General features: G+C 41.1%; 1 protein-coding gene across 7 annotated transcripts in view; it reads left to right on the top strand.

Annotated features, from left to right (window-relative positions):
* LOC126765673 (putative dual specificity tyrosine-phosphorylation-regulated kinase 3 homolog) overlaps window positions 1–27,296 on the top strand; it is a 293,060-nt gene that overhangs the window by 4,040 nt on the left and 261,724 nt on the right. The gene's annotated exons all lie outside the window — the stretch shown is intronic.

Genomic DNA, 27,296 nt, shown 5'->3' with positions numbered 1-27,296 from the left:
TAGCGATGCGGTTGTGAGGGACGTTGAATACATAGTTCTTTTCATTACTTCAAAGAAAAATGTATTAGGTCAGCTATCAGATCACCTAGAAAAGGTATTTCAACCTAATTGCCCAAAAAACATTTTTAAGCTGTCCAGCTTACCCAACACAGCTAACGAGTCACTCGAGTCTTTCAAGACTTCACCTTCTGAAATTATTAGAACTATAAAAAAACTTAATCCAAAAAAGTCGCCGGGACATGATAATACGCCAAAAATGCTAATTGAGTTTCCAATTATTGCTGTAGAGGTGCTCTCTTTGCTCTTCAATGCAATTCTTAGTTTCGGATACTATCCGATTTCATGGAAAAAGAAAAGATTATCTTGATAGATAAACCTGGAAAAGACTTAACACAGCCGTCTTCCTACAGGCCAATAAGTCTTCTACCCTGTCTTTCTAAAATATTTGAAAAAGTATTTCTATCAAAAATGTCTTCTTTTCTCCGCGAAAATAATACAATACCAACGCATCAATTCGGATTTCGTGCGAAACATGGCACAATAAAGCAAGTAAATAGAATTACTATCGAAATAAGGAAAACATTTGAGAACAGGGAGTACTGTTCAGCAATATTTCTATAAGTAGCTCAGGCGTTTGATAAGGTGTGGCATTAAGGCTTTATAAGATTAAAAAATTCTACCTTTAAAATTGTATAAAACATTGTAGTCTTATTTAGATAATAGACAATTTATGGAGAAGGTATGAGATTTCATATCTGATGAATGACAGATAAGGGCTGGTGCACCACAGGGCAGTGTTTTAGGCCCAACACTGTACATCATATATAAGAAGATCTTCCAACAGCTAACAATGTATTAACTTCAACTTTTGCGGATGGCACAGCAATACTGACCCGTAACAATTGCCACATTTTAGCATCAAGAATATTAACTGAGCATTAAAGTTCTGTCGAAGAGTGGCTAGCTAAGCATAGGCTAGTGTAAGCATATTACATTTTCGCTAAGACCAAAGATGTGCCCGGGAGTAAAAATAAACAATAGTAACATATCTTGGTATTCACCTAGATAGAAGTCTCACGTGGAGAAAACATATGTATATCTAGTAAAATAACATGTATGAAGATTAGAGCTGCAAATTTAAATTGGCCTTTAAATAAAAACTCTAAACTTAGCCTAGACAACAAAGTGATTTTATATAATGCGGTCATAAAGCCGATTTGGATGTATGGTATTCAACTGTGGGGTAGGACCTGTGCAACTAATACTGATATAATACGAAGGTTCCAATCGAAAATGCCTAAGCATCAGTCACATATTCACCATGGTACATGCGTAATGAAAATATTCTTAAAGACCTTGGTATTCCTATGGTAAGGAAAGAAGTAGAAGACAGCAGAGTTAAATATATACATCTATACTCCCAGATCACCCAAACCCTTTGGCTAATGCTTTGGTACATTCTTGCAATCAAACACTCCTTAAAAGAAGAGATATGCCTGCGTACTAAAGAGCAACGTATCAGCAAAACAGTTCAATCACTTGCTTGAGCCTGTCTAGTTTTCAAATAGATTTAAGATTTTACAACTTGTTGTTAGGCTTAAAAAAAAGGAGATTAAATAAATAAAATAATATAGAAAAAAAACTTTAACATTGAATTCCCTTCCAATTAGGTATGAGTGGATTCGTCTCAGTTGTCGTATCGGCTTCGTTTATTTAGAATGAAGTTTTGCTAAAGTCCATGTAAACCATATGAACAGCCTGCCCGTTATTTAGAGCTTCGAGTTGATAATTTACATAAATGAACATATTGGAGATAATGGACTTCCCGCCAACGAAACCGTGCTGTTAGCAGGTGATAATATTTTTAAAGAATGCAGCGAGTTAGGGAACCCAGAGCGATTATATACAAATTGGCTTTTAATTGAACACATCAAACCTTGAGCCATCCTTGTAAATAGGACAGACATAGGAATATTTCCAACTAGTTGGGGATGTACCATTTTGGAGTGGGAAACTTAATATTTGTGTGACATGTTGTTGTTAGTATTTAAGCGGGTCTCTATTCCTGGTAGGAGGATGGAGTCATGTGTAGAAGTTCACGCAAGTGAGGAAAGTTCTCTGACCGCCATTCACTTGGGAGTGGCCAGAAACGATTCTTTTAAATATGGCTCAAGCAGCTCACGACTTCCGGTATTTGACGAAGTATCCTCGGGTAGCCTAAGAAAATACGTTTAAAGGCGAGCTAAAGTGAGAAGGCGAAAGATCCCTTACTCAAGGTTGTACGTTGGTTGTGGGACCCGCCACGTAAAAACCACACCCAATGAAAATTTTCCAACAGCCTCGGATGAGAGACCCCTCCTTTGATGACCACCATCGCAAACGTATTAAGAATAAAGATTTAAGGACGTGCACTTGGAATGTCCGGTCCCTTAATTGGAAAGCTGCCACTGCTCAGCTGGCTGAGGTCCTCGTTAGAGTGAAGTCTAACATCACCGCCGTCCAAGAAGTGCGATGGACTAGACAAGGACTGAGGCGAGTAGGTGCTTGTAGCATTTAATACAGTGGCCATATAAAGGAGCGCAAATTCAGTGTGGGATTCGTGGTGAGAGAGAGACTCCGATGCTGAGTATTGTCAGTACCTCCGGTGGAGGGACGTTTAGCCACAAACGGCATCAAACTGAAGAGAAGGACGATGTGACCAAAGATTCCTTCCATCAACGCTTGGAGCTCACCTATGAGAACTGCCCCCGCCACGATGTCAAAATCGTGCTTGACGACTTTAACGCCAGGGTGGGCAAAGAAGGTATCTTTGGCACAACAGTCGGTTAATTCATCCTCCACGAGGAAACATCCCCAAATGGGTTCAGGCTGATTGACTTCGCCGGGGCCCGAAATATGGTTATCTGTAGTACTAGATTCCAGCATAAGAAGATTCATCAAGCTACCTGGCTGTCTCCGGATCGAAAAACTACCAACCAGATCGATCATGTTGTGATAGACGGAAGACATGTCTCCCGTGTCTTAAATGTGTGAACGATGCGAGGTCCTAACAACGACTCGTTTCACTATCTTGTTGCAGCAAAAATCGCACTTCAGCAAACACTAGGAAGATTCGACGTCGAAAAGCAGCAATTACAACAGACAACCGAACGATTTTCTACTCGACTTGCACTCCTGCTCTCTGAGAGCACTCGTTAACAACTCGATATAAGGGAACTGTGGGACGGCATTTCAAACTCCTTACGTACAGCTGCAACCGAAACCATTGCTTTGAGTATGAAGAGCTTGACAAGCTAGCCGACAGGGTAATGCTCGAAAAGATGCGGCGACTAACAGAAAGTTTCAAGACCGGAGCATACTCTTGTAAAACCTTCAGAGGTGATTTGGTAACCGATGCTCAGTGCGTACTAAAATTATTGGGGGTACACTTCTCCAGCCTGCTGAAAGGCAGTAAAAGCATAACGCCAGGAGAAGGCGAACCCGATTCCCCAATCGACAACGATGGAGCAGACGTTCCATTGCCCGACCATGAAGAAGTTCGAATAGCAATTACCCGTCTGAAGAACAACAAAGTGGCGTGGGCCGATGGATTGCCGGCCAAGCTATTCAAACACGGCGGCGAAGACCTGATAAGAAGCATTTCGTTTTTGTTTTTTATTTTTATGAGGAGGAAGCATCGAAAGCCTGGACCCCATGACAGTGCGGTACGTTAATTTGAACTAAACCTCCTACCGTCCTGTACCGTTCCCCCCGGTACCACCGTCAAGTATTGCGTCGGGAGGATGGGTGAGTGATCCTTATGCGTACGTGAAGGTCAAAATGCATTCAGTTTAGATTGGAATTTAAGTGTGCTCTGCCCAATCCACAAAATGGGAGACCCAATAATCTACCATGGGAAAATCCATCTTTTATAAGAGTGTACAGCTGCTGGCGTATGCCGGTGATATTGATATCATAGGTCTCAACACCCGACCGTTATTGATACTTTCTCCAGAATGGATAAGGCAGCGAAGCAAATGGTTCTAGTGGTGAACGAGGGCAAGACGAAACATCTCCTGTCACCAAACAAACAGTCGTCGCACACGCGACTAGGCACCCACGTCACTGATGACAGTCATAACTTCGAAGTCGTAGATAATTTCGTCTATTTTGGAATCGGCATTAACACCAACAACACGTCAGCCTCGAAATCCAACGCAGAATATCTCTTGCCTACAGTGTTCTCTACGAACAAAAACCAAACTCTATAAGTCACTCATAATTCCTTGGACCATGTCAACATTTGGTGAGTCGACGTTGCGAGTTTTCGAGAGAAAAGTCTGCGAAAGATTTATGGTCCTTAGCGATATTCGCTGTGGAAACTGTTTAATTTCTACATCTCGAAATTCCCACAGCCATCAGAGGGAGCTTGCAAGCTCGTACGCTGATGACTACACGATATTGACGTCGGACAATGAAGTCGATGACATGTGTTCAAACATAAACGGCTATCTCTCCGACCTTTTTGATTCTTCACTGCACGGAACTTAACACTCTCCCCCACCAAATCCACAGCAACCATATTTCCGAACTGGACGAAGGAGTATAGACTTGAGCTTAATATTGTGGTCGATGGCGTCAAGATTCCGACTGTCAATATCCCTAAAATTTTATTTGTAACTTTTAATAGTCAGTGCGCTCGTTCACTCCCCATACGACCGCGATTATTGCTAAGGTACAGAGCCGCAACAAAATCCTTAAGTCGCTAGCCGGCAGCACTTGGGGAAAAGACAAAGAAACGTTGTTGGCATCTTACAAGGTAATCGGTCGGCCGGTCCTCGACTTCGCCGCACCAATATGGTCGCCTGGATGCAGTGGAACGCAGATGAAGAAACTTCGGACTTGCCCGAACACTGCACTCCGAACTACGACAGGATGCCTCCTGATGTCTCCCATTGAACAACTACATAGTGATATGCTTATGCCCCCAGTTAAGGAGCATAATGAACTCTTCTCCAGGTAGTTCCTGCTGGGTTGTTTCCGCAGATCGGACTCTAAAGTCATGTTGCCTGTTGGTGCTCCTATGGACCGTGGAGGACCGCTGATGGCCACTCGGTCCACTTGTGGTCCACTCCCTGCTGTACCAGTGTGACATTTTCAAAAAATTTTTTGTATTTTTTGCTTTTTTGATAGTTTGAATGTTCACAAATACCCTGTGAAATCGGAAAAGTCGTATCTTGAATAGGTTTTGAATGACAGCGTTCTAAAAAGCGACGCTCTCATCAAATTATCATGTAGGTGAAACTTTAAACGCATTTTTCTTGAAACGACATTTTTCAAAATTGCTAACATCATAACTTGACGCAAAATTAACCGATCGACTTCAAATTGAAACTTAGTATTCTTGAATACATTTTCTATACAATGATCATTTTCATTGGTTGACAACTCTTAATTTGACATTAAAAAAGAAAATTTTTTTACCGAAAAAAGCGAACTTTTTTTAGGACTATGCCATTTTGTTAATTTTTCGTATATTTTAAATATCGTAGGTCGTTGGATAGGAAATACCTTCAACGCTTTTGAGTTTTTTTGTTTCAGCTACTCTTTCGGACGGGATCATGTAAGCAGTCGGTTAACGCTTTTCTTGACACCTCCGAAGACAACCTTACTCCAATTCAATTTTTCAATATTTTATATATATTTAAAAAAAAAAAATCTTTAAATATAGCTGAAAATATACCCTATTATGCCTTAAAAACTTCGAAACATTCGATCGAGTACTTTCTTTCAAAATGCATGGGTTACACTGGTATAGCTCCTTAAGGCCTTAGCAGGTCCTAAGGTGACTCCGCCCATGTATGGAGTTGGTGGTGGTTTTCCTCCAAGTACGCCATTCACTGAGAGGAAGTCGGTGAAGATGTTAACGACTCCACTGTGAATGGAGGTCAGTGCATGTCTGAAGTTTGTTGCGTCCGAAGTCCGGTCGGCGTATTGTTTTATGTCGTCGACGTTGTTGAGGGAGGACCTCTTGATGCTCCTAGTAGCTGTTTTCGCTCCACGCAGGGATGATTTCTGTGAAAACACCCCATCAGAAAGTGCTTGGCGAGGAGTTCATTATGCTTCTTAACTGGGAGCATACGGGTCTCACTGTGCAGGTGTTCGATAGGAGACATCAAGAGGCATTCTGTCGTAGTCCAGAATGAGGTGTTCTGACATGTTTGCTGCATCTAGGCGACCATATGGCCGATTGTCTTGCATGTTGCTAACGTCGTTTATTTGTCTTTTCCTCATATGCTGCCGGCTAGCAACATGAGGATTTTGTTGTGGTTAGGTACTTTGGCGATAATTGCTGTAAATTTAGTGGGGGAGAGATAGGCTTCGTGCTCAGTGGTGGTACTGTGCACTTTTCGGAAGCCATGTTGTTGGTTTGCTAGGCTCAGGTGGTGTTTAGGTAGGGAGTAGTAAAGCCTCAAGTATCTTCACTACTGGGAAGAGGAGAGTTATCGGACCATAGGACTCCCCTTTGTTTGCGGGTTTCCCAGGTTTCAGTGGTGGGATCACTTCTCGTGAAGAGTGGTTGGCGAAGGATTTCGTCATTCATTGTGCAGAATGCCAAATCGTCTATCTGTTCCGCCAGAACAATCCCTCTGCGATCATTTTACAGGCAGGAAAGCCAAAGATTATTGCGCGCGTTAAAGTCGCATAGTACCAATCGGTTTTCACCACGAAGTAACGCACCTATATTGGGGTGATATCTTGTAGGGTTGCCCTGTAACTGGATAGCTATACCCTGACATTCTAGGGTAGTATCCCTGCGGTCGATGTCGCCATCGATAAGACGGTATTGCACGGTGTTGTGCAGCATGAAGGCTAGGCCTCCACCATTCTCTCGTTTGCGATCTTTACGTAAGACGTTGAAACCGGCACAACACAGAAGATCTGAGCAGCTGTTTAGTTTGATTCTTGGACCGCAGCTATCTATACGCGCTCCCGGCTCATGAATGCAATTATCTCCTCGATCTTGTTCTGGAGACCGTTGCAGTTCAATTGTAAGATGCGGGTTTTTCGCGGGTGTGCGTGGGTGAAGATGGTCATGTAGGTGGTGGTTGTTGCATCTGTAGAACTCGCAGGGGTGGTTGTCGCACCGTGGTGTTGGTTGGCGATGTCACTGTTGCGGTTTGCGGGGCAGACTCCTGCAGTATGAGGCAACATACGACACACTCCACTCACGTATTGTGCGCAGGCCGGAACACGTCGGGAAGTGACACTAGTCGGTCAGAATTGCACTTGACTGATGTAACGTTCCCACCTATGATGATGTGACACACGAAACATACTGTGCGAATAACCACGAGTTGCTGAGGGGTTTTTTCAAACTTCAACTTTATTTTTCGAAAAGGAAGACAAAAAAACTCGACTCGAGTTGCTGGACTCGTGTCGCTCGTGTAAACGCACTCTGCGGCACCAAAAAAGAATTTGCCTATAATGAGCGACAAAAGAGTCGCCGTTTGAATGCAGTATTACAGATTTCGAATTTAAGCAAATAGTTTTAAATCTTTAATTACGATTTTTCATACTTTTGATTTATTAACAAAATAACAAAACGACCGCATGCATACAAATAAAAAGTGTTTTGTATAAATGAACAAAAATAATCAAAGACAAGTAAGGAAATTCAAGTGCATCCGAAGATTTTATACACTTGCAGCTTGCTATAATCAAAGCCAAGGAAAGAGGATCGGAATCTAAGCAATTTTATATATATATGGGATTACCATATCGGACTCAGTCAAAATCAGTCCCGGTGCATATGTTCGCATAAGTTCACACATTTTTCACGTTTTTCCTTAGCATTCAAAGCACTGAGTGTGGTGATTAAAGTGAAAGGAATGAAATTTTGTTCAAAAATATCATGTGAGCATATACAACAACAAAAAAGGTTCAACAAAGTCATTGGAAAACAGAATGCAAAAATGCGGGGGATTTCTCAATCGATAGAAAATACGACTTCAACGGAACAAACTTTTTTTTAAGATTCTTTCAACTACTGGAAATAAACTAAGCCACCTAGTTTTGAAATAGATAACATAGGCTCGTACTCAACTTGAAAAAAATCGCAAAACATTTTTAATTCTTCTGTGTTCAGAGTGTAAATTGAAAAATGTTTGAACAATTTGAAGGCCATGATTTCAATGTCAAAAATTGCATCGAGTTTGAAACGATACAAGCCATAATGAGCAGAATTGTACAAAATGTGAGCTGCCAACCGATTCCAACAAGCTCAGAATTGAAATCTCTTTTTAACAAAGAAAAAACATTTTGGGAACCTTCTCGATTCAATTCACCGAAGTTGACAGGGGCATTATCGGCTACAAAAGCTGATATTTGTTCTTCCAATTCTTAAAACTGTCGTAATTAAATTGGTTACAGTGGCGAAAATCTGGGAATTTTCACGAAAATCAGGGAATCAGTGCCGAAGGTCAAAATCAGGGAATATGGTATCCCTATATATATACAAGTATATATGCTCTATATAACGAATACACTGATCGACACATCCGGCATACGATTTTATAGAAAAGGAAAAATCAAATGCAGTATATGAGAGTCAGATTAGTATCGACCCGATATTATCCATTAATTATTATAATGCCACATGCTAAAAAAAATGTTCCCTGCGTTTCATTAAAGTACCTTACATACAATGACTAATCACATGGTCTAAAGTCAGTCGTATGTTCGAAAGTTCTGATATTAGTTATATGGGGGGCAGGTCATGTTTTCACCCAATTTTACTTATTTTAGGCAAAAATGTACACTGTTATAAGTTATACACGTTTTTTAATTTTCATTGAGATAACGCAAATATTGGCCGATATATGCAGCATGAAGCCACCGGAAAGTTCGATAATCTATATAAAGTATATGGGTGCTTAGAGAAGTATTGCCCAATTCAACCCATTTTTCATACTAAAAGGTATTATCATAAGAGAAAGATCCTCTTTTCATTTCAATTGTAATCCCATAAATTGACCGTTACTTTTGGCTAAAATTCAACTATACATATTGAGGTCCACATATTCGGTATCTAGCGGCTTGAACACTTTGTTTGGATTTGGACAATTTTTGGTCATAAGGTGGTATACTCTAAAGGAATTGTTATTGCAAAATTTTACCCCGTTATTTAATTACATCTTGATTTATGTACTGGAAAGTGAAAGAAACAAAAGGATTTTAAAATTGTGTTATATGGAAATATTTTTTACAAATATTTTTGGAGATATTTTTGAACTGTGACAGGAATATAATAAGAATGTAACGTACTCAATTTAGTCGAGATCAGTAGGTCAAGTTCCGAGATATGTGATTTCTCCAAAAAATGTTTGGTGCCACGCCCATCGTCCAATTTTCACAATGTCTCCTATAAAGCCTTCTCGTACCGTCTCAGGGGTAAAATTTAATGTTTCTGGCGTATGTAGTTATTGATTTATCGTGATTTTAGTTGTTTTGAACAGTACCGTAATACAGGGAGCAACTGTCGGGAGGCGTCCTTTTCTTTTGCTCTCAGTAAATTTGGTTGTTCTAGCTTTAGTGGTTTATGATATATGTACATTAAACTTATTAGAGGGCGGGGCCACGCCAACATTTCCATAATTTCTTTCCCACAAGTGCACAAGTGGATGGAGTCATGCGTAGAAGTTCACGCAAGTGAGGAAAGTTATGTGATCGCCATTCACTTGGGAGTGGCCAGAAACGATTGTTTTACATATGGCTCAAGCAGCTCATGACTTCCGGTTTTTGACCAACAACTGTTAGTAGAAGAAAACTATATACTCTCTAGCAATAGGTTGCAAGGGTATAATAAAAAGATTTTACAAAATCTATAATCGTTTGATGTTTTTCTGGGAAACTCTGCTATATAAATAAGCAACATCATGTGTTCTTAATAGAAAATAATAATAAAACTTCATTCGTACAAAGAAATTTTTAAATTATTACGGATTCTTTTTGTTTGTTCTTTTTTATACTCTCGCAACAATGTTGCTAAGGAGAGTATAATAGTTTTGTTCACATAACGGTTGTTGGTAAGTCCTAAAACTAAAAGAGTCAGATATAGGGTTATATATACCAAAGTGATCAGGGTGACGAGTAGAGTCGAAATCCGGATGTCTGTCTGTCCGTCCGTGCAAGCTGTAACTTGAGTAAAAATTGAGATATCATGATGAAACTTGGTACACGTATTCCTTGGCTCCATAAGAAGGTTAATTTCGAAGATGGGCAAAATCGGCCCACTGCCACGCTAACAAAATGGCGGAAACCGAAAACCTATAAAGCGTCATAACTAAGCCATAAAGAAAGATATTAAAATGAAATTTGGCACAAAGGATCGCATTAGGGAGGGGCATATTTGGACGTAATTTTTTTGGAAAAGTGGGCGTAGCCCCGCCCCCTACTAAGTTTTTTGTACATATCTCGGAAACTATTATAGCAATGTCAACCAAACTCTACAGGGTCGTTTTCTTCAGGCATTTCCATATACAGTTCAAAAATGGAAGAAATCGGATAATAACCACGCCCACCTCCCATACAAAGGTTATGTTGAAAATCACTAAAAGTGCGTTAACCGACTAACAACAAACGTCAGAAACACTAAATTTTACGGAAGAAATGGCAGAAGGAAGCTGCACAGAGGCTGTTTTTAAAAATTTAAAATGGGCGTGGCCTCGCCCACTTATGGACCAAAACCATATCTCAGGAACTACTAGACCGTTTTCAATGAAATTCGGTGTATAATATTTTCTTAACACCTTGATGACATGTACAAAATATGGGTGAAATCGGTTCACAACCACGCCTTCTTCCAATATAACGCTATTTTGAATTCCACCTGATGCCTTTTCTGTATAATATATACATTAGGAGCCAATGATGATAGCGGAATAAAACTTTACAAAAATACGGTATTTGAAAAATATGTAAATGACGTATAATCAAATCTCGATTATCACTTTATCATGCGAGAGTATAAAATGTTCGGTGACACCCGAACTTAGCCCTTCCTTACTTGTTTAATTATCGATTGAGGCAGTACACAATTTGTCGGGTCAGCTAGAGTATCATATTTACATTACTGGCCATTAAATTACAACAGTCGTAAACTGTGGTTTGGTTATCGTTTATTCTCAATGCGCGAGTGTTTGAAAGGTCTGATCTTTATTTACCGTTGGTGCCAGGGAGTGAGTAAGTGGTGTTAAGTGAGCGAGAAGTTTTATAAATTTGATTAAATACAATTTACGTCGCCGAGAAAAAGACGACCTGACTTAGGTCGTCGCAGTTAATCAAAAGTGCGAGAGCTATCTCAGGTACTAGCCGCACTGATGACCAGAGAGAAACAGATCAAGAACATAGTCGTATTGCTAAGTCAGAATTGCGTTATTTATTGAGTGACGGTAAAGTAGAAAGGCTTGGAATGCAACAAGCTCATGCACATCAAACACAACAACAGAATCCGCAGTCGCAGTGCTCCTGTGATTCTTGAACGAACTGCACTTCGCTAAGTTCCGGCAATTGATTATTGTGCCGACAAATCGGTAACAATTGGAAAAATTAAAATAATATGTAAATATTTTAAGACGTTAAAATACACAGGTGAGTCTACTGGATTATGTTGTGCTTGAGGAAAAGTAAAATTGGTACGATTGGTCCCAAAACCAGATCCTAAACGCTCATTAGTTTCTTGGATTGGAAATGTTAAACATTTTTTGGCCAACATTCAGAAATATAACAGCTGTTTCCAGATGACATCATTTGGCGCTACACATATTAAATATATTAGAGAGTTTATTTTAATGAATCGAACACGGCAGACAGAATGGCACGTCCACCATCGACAAACATTAACAAGTCTCTTCACAGTTTGTCAAACTGATGATTTTGCTCGCATGTATTTGTTGTATACTGATATGCCACACTATTACGAATGTAATGCACATCGATATCGTTCCGCGTCGAAAACAAGGACCATTAGTTGAAAGACATCCAAATGCATTTGCTTCAGATGCTCTAAGTCGCTTCTACACAGTACATCCAAGTAACGATTAATGTTAATATTTGCGGTTGTTGTTGGTGTATGTTCGTGGTTCGACATCGTTTAAGCAACTGAGAACTGGACTGTGTGCGACTTGCCGTGAGGCATGTCAACTATTACATTTACTTAAAAACGATTCACACTGGGATCATACGCTGAAGGTCTCCGAAATATCTAATATATATATATATTATCTTCATCGCCGCATAAAATTCGTACGTTGTTTGCAATTATCATATCGACATGTCTCCCCTCGAATCCAAAATATTTGTAGGTTAAGTATAGAGATGAAATGTCTGAGGATATTTAGCATCAAACTTTGAATCCTACATTACAACAAGGGCTGCAAAAATTTACCATGAAAAATTGATCATGATAGAAGATACATATGTATGTGTTGATGGCAAATAACGTATTGTTATGTTTGGGAATGAAAGCATACAATCGGCATATGCACAAGGCATTAAACCACGAGTTGAAAAGAGAACAACAGTACGGAATTGAAGCATTGGCCGAAACAGCTCGTATGAATGCTCCACAATTAAATCAACAACAAGGAATTGCATACGACACTTTGATAGAAGCTGTGAACAGTGGAACTGGTGAAATTTATATTCTTGATGCTCCCGGTGAAACCGGAACAACGTTCTTAATTTCATTGCTTTTACCGAGAATCAGATCGCGAAGTGATGTTCTAACGTTGGCTTCATCTGGAATAGCTGTGACTCTGCTAGAAGATGGGCGAACTGCACATTCTGCCTTGAAATTACAATTAAACATGCAAATCACCGAAACACCAATTTGAACCATCGCCAAAAATCACGCAACAGCCAAGATCCTACAGGTATGGAAATTGTTTGTTTGGGATGAATGCGCAATAGCCCCTAAGATGTCACTGGAAACACTCAACCGTAAGTTGAAAGACCTTCGTGACAACCAAAATATTTTCGGTGGGGCTATGAATCTGTTGTTAGGTGATTTTCGTCAGAATCAAATCATCTTATTTGTGTCAGTTCGTGAAGACACTCCAATTAACAACTAATATTATTACAACAAGATGAAACTGCAAATGTGTTTGCGAAGCAGTTGTAAGATATTGGAAATAATAATGTCACAGCGGACACCTCGACCGGGTTCATCACATTACCCAAAGATTTCTGTCACATCACAAAATCAAAAGAGAAACTTATTCAGCGGGTTTTCCCAGATATAGCAAAACAGTTAAAAATAAAGATGTTGAGGATCTCAATGCGACCATTCAGAATTTTCTTCCAGTACAGTTGGTTCCTTCAAATCAGTCAACACCGTTATGATTACTACCTCACAATTCCAGTTAAAAGTAGAATCAGTTGTCGTTACGCTGGGAAACATTAATCAACGTCGATTGTGCAATCGAACAAAACTCGTTGTGAAAAAGTCGATGAATAACGTCACTGAGGCCACAATAATAAAAGGAAAATACAAAGGAGGGGATATCTTGATCCCGCGAATACCAATTCGGTTACAAACGCTTACAATTTCCAATACGTCTGGCCTTTGCGATGACCATAAAAAAATCCGCAAATAGAGGTTTGCGGAATAAACTTGGAGATTTCCTGTTTCGATGGACAATTATACGTCGCGTGTTTGCGCATCCGAAATTCATCTGCTTTGTTTATTTACGCACTACTTAATAATACAAAAAATATAGTTTGTGAGAAAAATTGGGAGCGGTAGTAGAGCAGAGCTAACTAAAACTTTCATGTGCTATACTACATGCTAAATATGCGAGAGCCTAACCTAACCTTTACCTAACAAAACTCCGAGCAGAGCAGAGCACATCCTTTTACATCGTTTTGCTATGGCTCTGCTACGGCTCCCGATAATTCTAGAAATTTTGCTGCTACGGAGTAGTAAATGAAAACCCTGATTTTCCCCAGTTTCTACATAAACTTCTGCTGCCCCCAGACTAGAAGAACGCTTGGGACTCCCTTTAATTTTTCTTACGATTTCCTGTTCATTTATCAATTTTGGCATATGATTTGTTTTATTTATGTAAATTTAAAAATATCTTTCTTTCGTCTTCGGTAGTTTTTTCTAAATATCGATAACGCAATTCCGAATGTCGAAAATTAAATGCAAAACTATAAATTTTGAGTGAAGCTTTCATAGTGGTAACGAACACCTTTCCAAATGCTTCCGTTATTGCTTTTTCTCGGAACACTAGTATAATTTTTACTTTAATGGCTTGACTGGGAGTTGTTTGAATAATTTTGTCCCTCACATAAATGAAATAATTTGTAATTGTTGTAAATTTATTTATAAATGGAAAAGGAGTGTTCTTCAAGAACATATTTATTAATACTTCAGACATGAGGGCAATGTCTGATACCTTCTACTAGTTTCTTGTTATGAATGTTGGCATATTACCTTCAGCCAGCCTAGTACCTATTAAGTAGTTAAATATCAATTCACCCCTTTCTTTGATATCCGTGTTGACCTACACTGTGTGGTGCGCTTTGGAGTCGCATCCAAGTATAATCTAGCACTTACATGCTTCGGTGTTCCGTATCAGCTCTTTCATCACCAACGATGGTTTTTTATCTTCTTCCTACGACATACAGCGTGATACTAGCCAGTCCTGAGTACTATACCTGTGTAAAATAAAAACATTACTTGTCCTCATTTTCGCAGTTTGTCCTGCTTAAATTATAACCAGGTGTTCTCAATCTGCAAATACGTTCTCCATTAAGCTTTAGCACCTGAATGAGGACAATGTCAGGCTATCCTGCCGCCATGTGGTTAATTAGGGCTGGAGAAGCTTTTTTGCTGTGATGGAGATTAATTTGAGGAAGACGCATTAATTGTTGGCTTATCTGCGTCTGCTTGAGAGTCGCTCAGAAGCTCTCTCTCAGTGTAAAGTTAAAAGAGTCTGTCTGATAACTCAGACCCTGAAAAACACTTACCTTCCTCCACTTTTTATTAGCAGTTCTATAAATTATTGTGTCAACAGCTGAAGATACTGCTGCGGGGTTTTCGAATGCATTGACGAATCTCCATCCCCCAATCGGCAGATTTGTATTGCAGACTATATTGAGCTGCCCTTGCTTTTGGTCGGGATGGAATATGCTCCTTATCTACCGCTTCTGGCTTGGTAAACCTCTGGTTATTGCGGCCTTGTAAAGCTGGACTGCCTTTTTAACTGACCTCTGTCGCTTGGCTGCCACTGCTGGCCATATGCCACATATATTTAATAGCACCCAAGAGAGGTTGGTGTTGTAAAAGTGTAAAAATGTAACACTGGCGCATCACTGTCCAACTGTAGATGAAATCCTATATCTCAGGAACTAGGGTGTGTTCGTTGTGAAGTTACTGCGTCAGTGTTGCCTTTGATGGGAATCAAGTTCTACGCGAAAATTCGAGCAACACTAGCGTAACAAACGCATCATAAACATTTTGAATGCGCGATAAGATTGAAGAGGAATTGTAAGTGCATTGTGTATTAAATATTATATGTTTGAAATAATATATTAATGAAATAATTTGGTATGAGAGCAAACCACTCCTTTATACTCCTTCAAAATTGAACAGAAACTGCGTCTCCTATACAACACAACTTTAAATATCATCTGATTAATTTACGACCAGTATACAAATCAAACACTAATGAATATATCAGGATAAAATTCCACTTCAAAGACCCAGATACCAAATATCTGGACCACAGTACATTTGGCTGATCTTACGACGCTTTTATTAGCTTCGCCTGTATGTTTACATGTGTACCTTTTTCACTCGTACTGAAACTGAATGGCTCTGACAAAAGAATCAACAGTTTCATAGATACTGAAAAATATATACAAGTATAATAAAAATGCTTAAAACAATTAAGGAAAGGCTAAGTTCGGGTGTAACCCAACACTTCATACGCCTGCAACTTGCCAGGATCAAAGCCAAGGAAATACTTTCAGGTGCATAAGGTTTGTAGATTATATGGAGTATAGTTTTCACCCGAATTTATCAATTTGAGTCACAAAGATGTTATTAGCAAAATACGATTTAAATTCAACTGGTTATGGGGCTAAAGAAATTATTGATTCGATTCAATCCATTTTTGACATACAGGTATAATATTTTTTGGAAAGGATTCATGGGAATTTCTACAATAATTTGTTGGCAATAGAAACTTTGATCCACATATTCGGTATCTGCAGACTTGAAAAGTTTTCGTCTTATTTGGACAATTTTTGGTCACAAGTTTACCTGTCGAAATCGAATGATATCCCTGCCAACTCTTTTTACAACGGTTTTCTTAAAAAATACTAAAAGTGCTCTAAATCACTAATGAAATGCTTGATCGTAATCGGTATCAAATTTGGACGATGGGGCCTAAAATTAGCGTGTTATTTTCTCAATATTCAAACTTCTGGTTAGCTTGTTCTTTTATTCAAATGTTGTCTCCTAACCAGAAAAAGTGGTAGCATTTATCTGCTCTTCTCAAAGCGTAAGGGTGGGAGTTGTCCAGCGGATTTTTATTTACCGTTTCTGTGATAGTTACCTTTTTTCAACAAAATTTTTGTACTATTTATTATTAATCGTTCAAATTTGCTAAGCTCAACGCTGAATAATTCGAATGGTTTTTTTTCTAGTAGGAGGAAGCATCGAAAGCCGGAGTGCGGGACTTTAATCCGCTAAACCTAACCTACTCCCACCCCATGTTTTGTTTGCATTTGTTTATTCGTGAAAACTGGAATATACATATTTACAAGGTTCAATGGAGCATTTAGGTATATAATGTTGCCTAATAATTAGGCAGCATTTACATCGATAAATAAAAACGCCATAAAAATATGTGCCAAACGGTAACATTTTCCCTTGGCTGAGTTGTAAACTAATCTTACATCTTTTTTGTAAACAAATCTTACATTTTGCTGTGATAAATGAAAAGTAAAATTTCGACATTTGAAGTCCAAGAAACCAAAAAAAAATCGCAATTGATTTTGCCTTATTTAAATTATTAAACTTTTCCGTAAAACAAATTAAATGAAAAGAAAATAATTTGCTTGCTAATAGCAATTTTAGTGAAACTAGAAAAAGTGCATTAATTTTAAGATTTGTTATTAATTGAGAATTTCAGTCAACGCGCTAGGATACTACGACGCTACTTGCATGCGGTGCACAATCTTCATGCAGTGCCTAACAAAAGTATTAGAAAAATATATTTTTTTAGTAAAATGATCCCAAAATATTTTTAGTTTGCAGAATTTTTTTTGAAACTTAATTATTACTTCAAATAAATTTTGAACTCTGATTTAAAATAAAAAAAAAAAAACTTATTTTGAATGAAAATAAATTTCGGAAATTTGGTTTCTAAAAGGTTTTTTAAAACTGTCGTTATTTTTGTTGGCATTCTATGCTGTCAGTGGCAATTTATGTTCATTCTGAGTTAAAATTTTGGTAGAACCCGGTGATCTTGTCTTTGTTTGTAAAAAATAAGTTAAATTGTTTGAAACATGAGAAAAAATTTTAATGTATTATTAAGAACTTAAAGAACGTAACTACGTTGCAGGAAATATCAAAATTTAATAATGGAAGCGTTTCAATAATTCATAGCAACTTGCTGAAGTTGGGGGTGCGATCAGAAGAGCCGGAAAAACTTCAAAGTCGTGATAAAACCGTTATCGTGAGAAAAATTAAAGAAAATTCACATATTCAAAGACTCACTCAGCATGCTGGAATACGTTTCAGCGACGAAACTGTACACTGAACACTTAGAGCAGCTGGCTATAACGGGCGAACTCCAAAATAAAGCTTATAAGTGGAAAAAAATAGAAAGAAGCGTTTGATCCGCAAAAACGTTCGTAAATCATGGTATCGGGGTTTGGTCGAATGTGATTTTAATTATGAAAAGAAGTTCAACATATTTGGATCTAAATGTGGCAACAATGTTCGGCGAGTAGTAAATTCCAAAATGTTCGGCTAACCACGGGGTGGAAATATACTGTGAAATATACTGTGAAATATGCAGCTTATCTCTGATAAAATGGATCACTAGTAATATATTCAAATATGTTGATAATTTAAAAGCGCGGATAAATTTGCTTTGTGAATTTTTCAATTTTTCAAAATTCAACAATTTCGCGAAATTTAATTAATTGAATATATTTACGCGAAATTAAAAATTTAAGATACTAGGTGATAACATGTTCAACATATGAAAGTGAGAAGGCGAAACATCCCCTACATAGGGTTGTGCGCTGGGTTTGGGACCCGCCACATAAAAAAACACCCCCAATGAAAGGTAGCATCCAGCCTCGGATGAGAGACCCCCCTTTTGATGGCGACCATGGCAAACGAACTAAGGACTACGAAATGTGGGCATGCACCTGGAATGTACGGTCCCTTAATTGGGAAGGTGCCGCTGCTGGTTGATGTCCTCGTGAAAATAAAGGCTGACATCACCGCCGTCCAAGAAATGCGATGGACGGGACAAGGACAGAGACGAGTTGGTCCTTGTGGCATTTACTACAGTGGCCATATAAAGGAGCGTACGTTTGGTGTTGGATTCGTGGTGGGAGAGAGACTCCGTCGCCGAGTACTATCATTCACTCCTGTGAATGAACGTCTAGCCACAATCCGCATCAAAGCAAGGTTCTTCAACATATCGGTGTGACCAAAGATGCCTTCTATGAGCGCTTGGAGCGAGCTTATGAGAGCTGCCCCCACCACGTTGCCAAAATCGTGCTTGGTGACTTTAACGCCAGGGTGGGCAAAGAAGGTATCTTTAGCACTACGGTCGGTAAATTCAGCCTCCACGACGAAACATCCCCAAATGGGTTGAAGCTGATCGACTTCGCCTGGGCCTAAAATATGATTATCTGTAGTACTAGATTTCAGCACAAGAAGATACATCAAGCTTCCTGGCTGTCTCCGGATCGAAAAGCCACCACCCAGATCGATCATGTTGTGATAGACGGAAGACACGTCTCCAGTGTTCTAGACGTGCTTACTCTCCGAGGTCCTAACATCGACTCGGACCACTATCTTGTTGCAGCCAAGATTCGCACCCGCCTCTGTGCATTAAAAACGCACGTCAACAAACACAAGGAAGGTTCGACGTCGAGAAGCTGCAATCACAACAGACAGCCGAACGATTTGCTACTCGGCTTGCACTCCTGCTCTCTGAGAGCACTCGTCAACAACTCGGTATAAGGGAACTGTGGGACGGCATTTCAAACTCCTTACGTACAGCTGCAACCGAAACCATTGGTTTTCGGAAAGTGCAAAAGAACAGCTGGTACGACGAGAAGTGCCGTGTCGCAGCGGAGAAAAAACAGGCTGCCTACCTCGCAACGTTACGATCGACCACTACACGTGCGGGATGGGATAGATACCGAGAGTTGAAGAGGGAAGCGAGACGCATTTGTAGACAGAAGAAGAAAGAGGCTGAAATGCGTGAGTATGAAGAGCTTGATAAGCTGGCCGACAGGGGTAATGCTCGAAAATTCTACGAAAAAATGCGGCGGCTTACGGAAGGTTTCAAGACCGGAGCGTATTCCTGTAGAACCCCCAAAGGTGATCTAGTCACTGATGCCCAGAGCATACTTAAATTATGGAGGGCACACTTCTCCAGCCTGCTGAATGGCAGTGAACGCACAAAGCCAGGAGATGGCGAACCCGATTCCCCAATCGATGACGATGGAGCAGACGTTCCATTGCCCGACCATTCAAACACGGCGGCGAAGAACTGATAAGGAGCATGCATCAGCTTCTTTGTAGAATATGGTCGGACGAAATCATGCCCAACGATTGGAATTTAAGTGTGCTATGCCCAATCCATAAAAAGGAGACCCCACAATCAGCGCCAACTACCGTGGGATAAGCCTCCTCAACATCGCGTATAAGGTTCTATCGAGCGTATTGTGTGAAAGATTAAAGCCCACCGTCAACAAACTGATTGGACCTTATCAGTGTGGCTTTAGACCTGGAAAATCAACAACCGACCAGATATTCATCATGCGCCAAATCTTGGAAACGACCCGTGAAAGGAGAATCGACACACACCACCTCTTCGTCGATTTCAAAGCTGCTTTCGACAGCACGAAAAGGAGCTGCCTTTATGCCGCGATGTCTGAATTTGGTATCCCCGCAAAACTAATACGGCTGTGTAAACTGACGTTGAGTAACACCAAAAGCTCCGTCAGGATCGGGAAGGACCTCTCCGAGCCGTTCGATACCAAACGAGGTTTCAGACAAGGCGATTCCCTATCGTGCGACTTTTTCAACCTGCTTTTGGAGAAAATAGTTCGAGCCGCAGAACTAAATAGAGAAGGTACCATCTTCTATAAGAGTGTACAGCTGTTGGCGTATGCCGATGATATTGATATCATCGGCCTCAACACCCGCGCCGTTAGTTCTGCTTTCTCCAGGCTGGACAAGGAAGCACAGAAAATGGGTCTGGCAGTGAACGAGGGCCAGACGAAATATCTCCTGTCATCAAACAAACAGTCGTCGCATTTGCGACTTGGCTCTCACGTCACTGTTGACAGTCATAACTTTGAAGTCGTAGATAATTTCGTCTATCTTGGAACCAGCGTAAACACCACCAACAATATCAGCCTAGAAATCCAACGCAGGATAACTCTTGCCAACAGGTGCTACTTCGGTCTGAGTAGGCAATTGAGAAGCAGAGTCCTCTCCCGACAAACAAAAACCAAGCTCTATAAATCACTCATAATTCCCGTCCTGCTGTATGGTGCAGAGTCTTGGACGATGTCAACAACGGATGAGTCGACGTTGCGAGTTTTCGAGAGAAAAGTTCTGCGAAAGATTTATGGTCCTATGCGCGTTAGCCTCGGCGAATACCGCATTTGATGGAACGATGAGCTGTACGAGATATACGACGACATCGACATAGTTCAGCGAATTAAAAGACAGCGGCTACGCTGGCTAGGTCATGTTGTCCGGATGGACGAAAACACTCCAGCTCGGAAAATATTCGACGCAGTAACCGCCGGAGGAAGCAGAGGAAGAGGAAAACCTCCACTCCGTTGGAAGGTGGAGAAGGACCTGGCTTCGCTTGGAATATCCAATTGGCGCCACGTAGCGAAAAGAAGAAACGACTGGCGCGCTGTTGTTAACTCGGCTATAATCGCTTAAGCGGTTTCTACGCCAATTAAGAAGAAGAAAACAACAATGCAAATATGCAATTCAGTAAAAAATGTTTATAAGTAGTTCTTCTTATAATCATAAGTTTAAAATGTCTACACAAAAATGTATATTCATATTTTCAGTTTCGTGATTTTAGTGTAAGAACAAATAAACATAGGCACCACAAAGTCTGCGTTCAGTCTGCTTTAACTGCAAATACCGTTACTTTTCATGCATATGTTACTTCTTTTTGCGTTGGTTCTATTGTGTTTTAATGTAGTTAATCGTTTCAAGAGCTCGGGAAACGTTTTAATATTACACAGTACAACAGCTAATCTGGGGGGTGAGAAATTCCAAGTCACTAGGTCAGTATGGTAAAACCCTCAAAGGGTTTGACGTTCGTATGTGTCAGTGTTTTTTATGATCTTTTACATTTTTTCCTTATGTTGATGTTTTTTCGCTTAGTTTTAACATTCGTTTATTGTGTCTATTTATAATAGAATGATACAGCAGGGGTCATGTGTAGAAGTGCACGCGAGTGAGAAAAGTTCTCTGATCGCTATTCACCTGGTAGTGACCAAAAATGACTCTTTTACATATGGCTCAAGCAGCTCCCGACTTCCGGTCTTTGACCAAGTATCCTCTGGGTAGCCTAAGAACATCTGTTTGAAGGCGAGCTAAAGTGAGAAGGCGACACATCCTTACATAGGGTTGTGCGCTGGGTTTGGGACCCGCCATGTAAAAAAACACCCCCAATGAAAATAAACTACAAACAATCTTTTATAAGAGTGTGCAGCTGCTGGCGTATGCCGATGATATTGATATCATCGGCCTGAACACCCTCGCCGTTAGTTCTGCTTTCTCCAGAAGCAAAGCAAATGGGTCTGGCAGTGAACAAGGGCCAGACGAAATATCTCCTGTCATCAAACAAACAGTCGTCGTACTCGCGCCTTGACACTCACGTTACTGTTGACAGTCATAACTTTGAAGATGTAGATAGTTTCGTATAGTTGGGAACCAGTGTAAACACCACCAACAATGTCAGCCTGGAAATCCAACGCAGGATAACTCTTACCAACAGGTGCTACTTCGGACTGAGTAGTTGACAAGTAAGGTCCTCTCTCGATAAACAAAAACCAAATTCTATAAGTCACTCATAATTCTCGTCCTGCTATGTGGTTTAGAGGCTTGGACGATGACAGCAACTGATGAGTTGACGTTGCGAGTTTTCGAGAGAAAAGTTCCGCGGAAGATTTACGGTCCTTTCGCGTTGGCCACTGCGAACATCGCTTTCGATGGAACGATGAGCTGTATGAGATATATGACGACATTAACATAGTTCAGCGAATTGAAAGACAGCGGCTGCGCTAACTAGGTCATGTTGTCCGAATGGACGAAAACGCTTCAGCTCTGAAAGCATTCGACGTCGTACCCGCCGGGGGAAGCAGAGGAAGAGGAAGACCTACACTCCGTTAAAAGGACCAGGTGGAGAAGAACCTGGCTACGCTGGGAATATCCAATTGGCCCCACGTAGCGAAAAGAAGAAACGACTGGCGCGCTGTTGTTAACTCGGCTATAATCGCGTTAGCGGTGTCTACGCCAATTAAGAAGAAGAAGATGATAAAGCTGTCGTCCTTTCGGTTTAATTAGTCATGAGTTCCAATACATTTGTTTTTATTGTTATCTCCACCTGCTAGAAATCTGTGACCTAGCGTTCCAAAAAAGTTTCTAAATTAAATATCTCTAATTTTAAATCAAGGTGGGCAGTATATAGCTGTCACTCTTAAGTCCCCGCCGGATGAGATTTTAATGCGTGGTTGTATAATTTTTAGTTTTATAACCAACACTCCTGTTATACCATGCGCCTTTCCATCTAGGTAATTTGTAATATAGGGTGTAAATTCCGCTATAAAGAATTCATTTTTATTCGTAAGATGAGTTTCTGACAATAGCATTGCATCTATTTCATTAGACTCTTGCAACAAAGTTGCTAAGGAGAGTATTATAGTTTTGTTCACATAACTTTTGTTTGTAAGTCCTAAAACTTAAAGAGTCAGATATAGGGTTATATATACCAAAGTGATCAGGGTGACGACTAGAGTTGAAATCCGGATGTCTGTCTGTCCGTCCGTCCGTCCGTGCAAGCTGTAACTTGAGTAAAAATTGAGATATCGTCATGAAACTTGGTACACGTATTTATTGACTCCATAAGAAGGTCAAATTCGAAGATGGGCAAAATCGGCCCACTGCCACGCCCACGAAATGGCGGAATCCGAAAACCTATAAAATGTCATAACTAAGCCATAAATAAAGATATTAAAGTGAAATTTGGCACAAAGAATCGCATTAGGGAGGGGCATATTTGGACGTAATTTTTTTGGAAAAGTGGATGTGGCCCCACCCTACCAATTTTTTTGTACATATCTCGGAAACTACTATAGCTATGTCAACCAAACTCTATAGAGTCGTTTCCTTCAGGCATATACATTTCAAAAATGGAAGAAATGGGATAATAACCACGCCCACCTCCCATACAAAGGTTACGTTGAAAATCACTAAAAGTGCGTTAACCGACTAATAAAAAATCGTCAGAAACACTAAATGGCACTAAACGGAAGAAATGGCAGAAGGAAGCTGCACCCAGGCTTTTTTAAAAATTGAAAATGGGCGTGGCGTCGCCCACTTATGGACCAAAAACCATATCTCAGGAAATACTTGACCGATTTTCAATTCGGTATATAATATTGGATGGGGTCATGTGTAGAAGTTCACGCAAGTGAGGAAAGTTCTCTGATCGCCATTCACTTGGGAGTGGCCAGAAACGATTCTTTTACATATGACTCAAGCAGCTCACGACTTCCGGTCTTTGACCAAGTATCCTCTGGGTAGCCTAAGAACATCCGTTCGAAGGTGAGCTAAAGTGAGAAGGCGAAACATCCCCTGCATAGGGTTGTGCGCTGGGTTTGGGACCCGCCACGTAAAAAACCTATCCCAATGAAAAGCGACAAACAGCCTCGGATGAGAAACCCCTCTTTTGATGACGACCATGGCAAACGAAATAAGGACAACGATATCAGGGCATGCACCTGGAATGTCCGGTCCCTTAATTGGGAAGGTGCCGCTGCCCGGCTGGTTGATGTCCTCGTAAAAACAAAGGCTGACATCACCGCCGTCCAAGAAATGCGATGGACGGGACAAGGACAGAGACGAGTAGGTCCTTGTGACATTTACTACAGTGGCCATATAAAGGAGCGCAAGTTTGGTGTGGGATTCGTGGTGGGAGAGAGACTCCGTCGCCGAGTACTATCATTCACTCCGGTGAATGAACGTCTAGCCACAATCCGCATCAAAGCGAGGTTCTTCAACATATCGCTGATCTGCGCCCACGCTCCGACGGATGAGAAGGACGATGTGACCAAAGATGTATTTTATGAGTGCTTGGAACGCACTTATGGGAGATGCCCCCGCCACGATGTCAAAATCGTGCTTGGCGACTTTAACGCCAGGGTGGGCAAAGAAGGTATATTTGGCACTACGGTCGGTAAATTCAGCCTCCACGAGGAAACATCCCCAAATGGGTTGAGGCTGATCGACTTCGCCGGGGCCCGAAATATGGTTATCTGTAGCACTAGATTCCAGCACAAAAAAATTCATCAAGCTACCTGGCTGTCTCCGGATCGAAAAACTACCAACCAGATCGATCATGTTGTGATAGACGGAAGACACGTCTCCAGTGTTTTAGATGTGCGTGCGCTTCGAGGTCCTAATATCGACTCGGACCACTATCTTGTTGCAGCCAATATTCGCACCCGCCTCTGTGCAGCAAAAAACGCACGCCAACAAACACAAGGAAGGTTCGACGTCGAAAAGCTGCAATCACAACAGACTGCCGAACGATTTTCTACTCGGCTTGCACTCCTGCTCTCTGAGAGCACTCATCAACAACTCGGTATAAGGGAACTGTGGGACGGCATTTCAAACTCCTTACGTACAGCTGCATCCGAAACCCTTGGTTTTCGGAAAGTGCAAAAGAACAACTGGTACGACGAGGAGTGCCGCGCCGCAGCGGAGAGAAAACAGGCTGCCTACCTCGCAACGTTACGATCGACCACAACACGTGCGGGATGGGATAGATACCGAGAATTGAAGAGGGAAGCGAGACGCATCTGCAGACAGAAAAAAAAAGAGGCCGAAATGCGTGAGTATGAAGAGCTTGATAAGCTGGCCGACAGGGGTAATGCTCGAAAATTCTACGAAAAAATGCGGCGGCTTACAGAAGGTTTCAAGACCGGAGCATACTCTTGTAGAACCCCCAAAGGTGATCTAGTGTCCGATGCCCAGAGCATACTTAAATTATGGAGGGAACACTTCTCCAGCCTGCTGAATGGCAGAGAATGCACAACGCCAGGAGAAGGCGAACCCGATTCCCCAATCGATGACGATGGAGCAGACGTCCCATTGCCCGACCATGAAGAAGTTCGAATAGCAATTACCCGCCTGAAGAACAACAAAGCGGCGGGGGCCGATGGATTACCGGCCGAGCTATTCAAACACGGCGGCGAAGAACTGATAAGGAGCATGCATCAGCTTCTTTGTAAAATATGGTCGGACGAAAGCATGCCCAACGATTGGAATTTAAGTGTGCTATGCCCAATCCATAAAAAAGGAGACCCCACAATCTGCGCCAACTACCGTGGGATTAGCCTCCTCAACATCGCATATAAGGTTCTATCGAGCGTATTGTGTGAAAGATTAAAGCCCACCGTCAACAAACTGATTGGACCTTATCAGTGTGGCTTTAGACCTGGAAAATCAACAACCGACCAGATATTCACCATGCGCCAAATCTTGGAAAAGACCCGTGAAAGGAGAATCGACACACACCACCTCTTCGTCGATTTCAAAGCTGCTTTCGACAGCACGAAAAGGAACTGCCTCTATGCCGCGATGTCTGAATTTGGTATCCCCGCAAAACTAATACGGCTGTGTAAACTGACGTTGAGCAACACGAAGAGCTCCGTCAGAATCGGGAAGGACCTCTCCGAGCCGTTCGATACCAAACGAGGTTTCAGACAAGGCGATTCCCTATCGTGTGACTTTTTCAACCTGCTTCTGGAGAAAATAGTTCGAGCTGCAGAACTTAGTGGAGAAGGTACCATCTTTTATAAGAGTGTACAGCTGCTGGCGTATGCTGATGATATTGATATCATCGGCCTTAACACCCGCGCCGTTAGTTCTGCTTTCTCCAGACTAGACAAGGAAGCAAAACAAATGGGTCTGGCAGTGAACGAGGGCAAGACGAAATATCTCCTGTCATCAAACAAACAGTCGTCGCACTCGCGACTTGGCACTCACGTCACTGTTGACAGTCATAACTTTGAAGTTGTAGATAATTTCGTCTATTTAGGAACCAGTATTAACACCACCAACAATGTCAGCCTGGAAATCCAACGCAGGATTGCTCTTGCCAACAGGTGCTACTTCGGACTGAGTAGGCAATTGAAAAGTAAAGTCCTCTCTCGACGAACAAAAGCCAAACTCTATAAGTCGCTCATAATTCCCATCCTGCTATATGGTGCAGAGGCTTGGACGTTGTCAACAACTGATGAGTCGACATTGCGAGTTTTCGAGAGGAAAGTTCTGCGAAAGATTTATGGTCCTTTGCGCGTTGGCCACGGCGAATATCGCATCCGATGGAACGATGAGCTGTACGAGATATACGACGACATTGACATAGTTCAGCGAATTAAAAGACAGCGGCTACGCTGGCTAGGTCATGTTGTCCGAATGGACGAAAACACTCCAGCTCTGAAAGTATTCGACGCTGTACCCGCCGGGGGAAGCAGAGGAAGAGGAAGACCTCCACTCCGTTGGAAGGACCAAGTGGAGAAGGACCTGGCTACGCTTGGAATATCCAATTGGCGCCACGTAGCGAAAAGGAGAAACGACTGGCGCGCTGTTGTTAACTCGGCTATAATCGCGTAAGCGGTGTCTACGCCAATTAAGAAGAAGAAGATATAATATTTTCCTAACACCCTGATGACATGTACAAAATATGGGAAATCGGTTCACAACCACGCCTTCTTCCAATATAACG

The sequence above is a fragment of the Bactrocera neohumeralis genome, unplaced genomic scaffold (assembly GCF_024586455.1).
Source record: "Bactrocera neohumeralis isolate Rockhampton unplaced genomic scaffold, APGP_CSIRO_Bneo_wtdbg2-racon-allhic-juicebox.fasta_v2 cluster11, whole genome shotgun sequence".
NCBI lineage: Eukaryota > Metazoa > Arthropoda > Insecta > Diptera > Tephritidae > Bactrocera > Bactrocera neohumeralis.
This window is presented reverse-complemented; position numbering and strand designations above follow the sequence as displayed.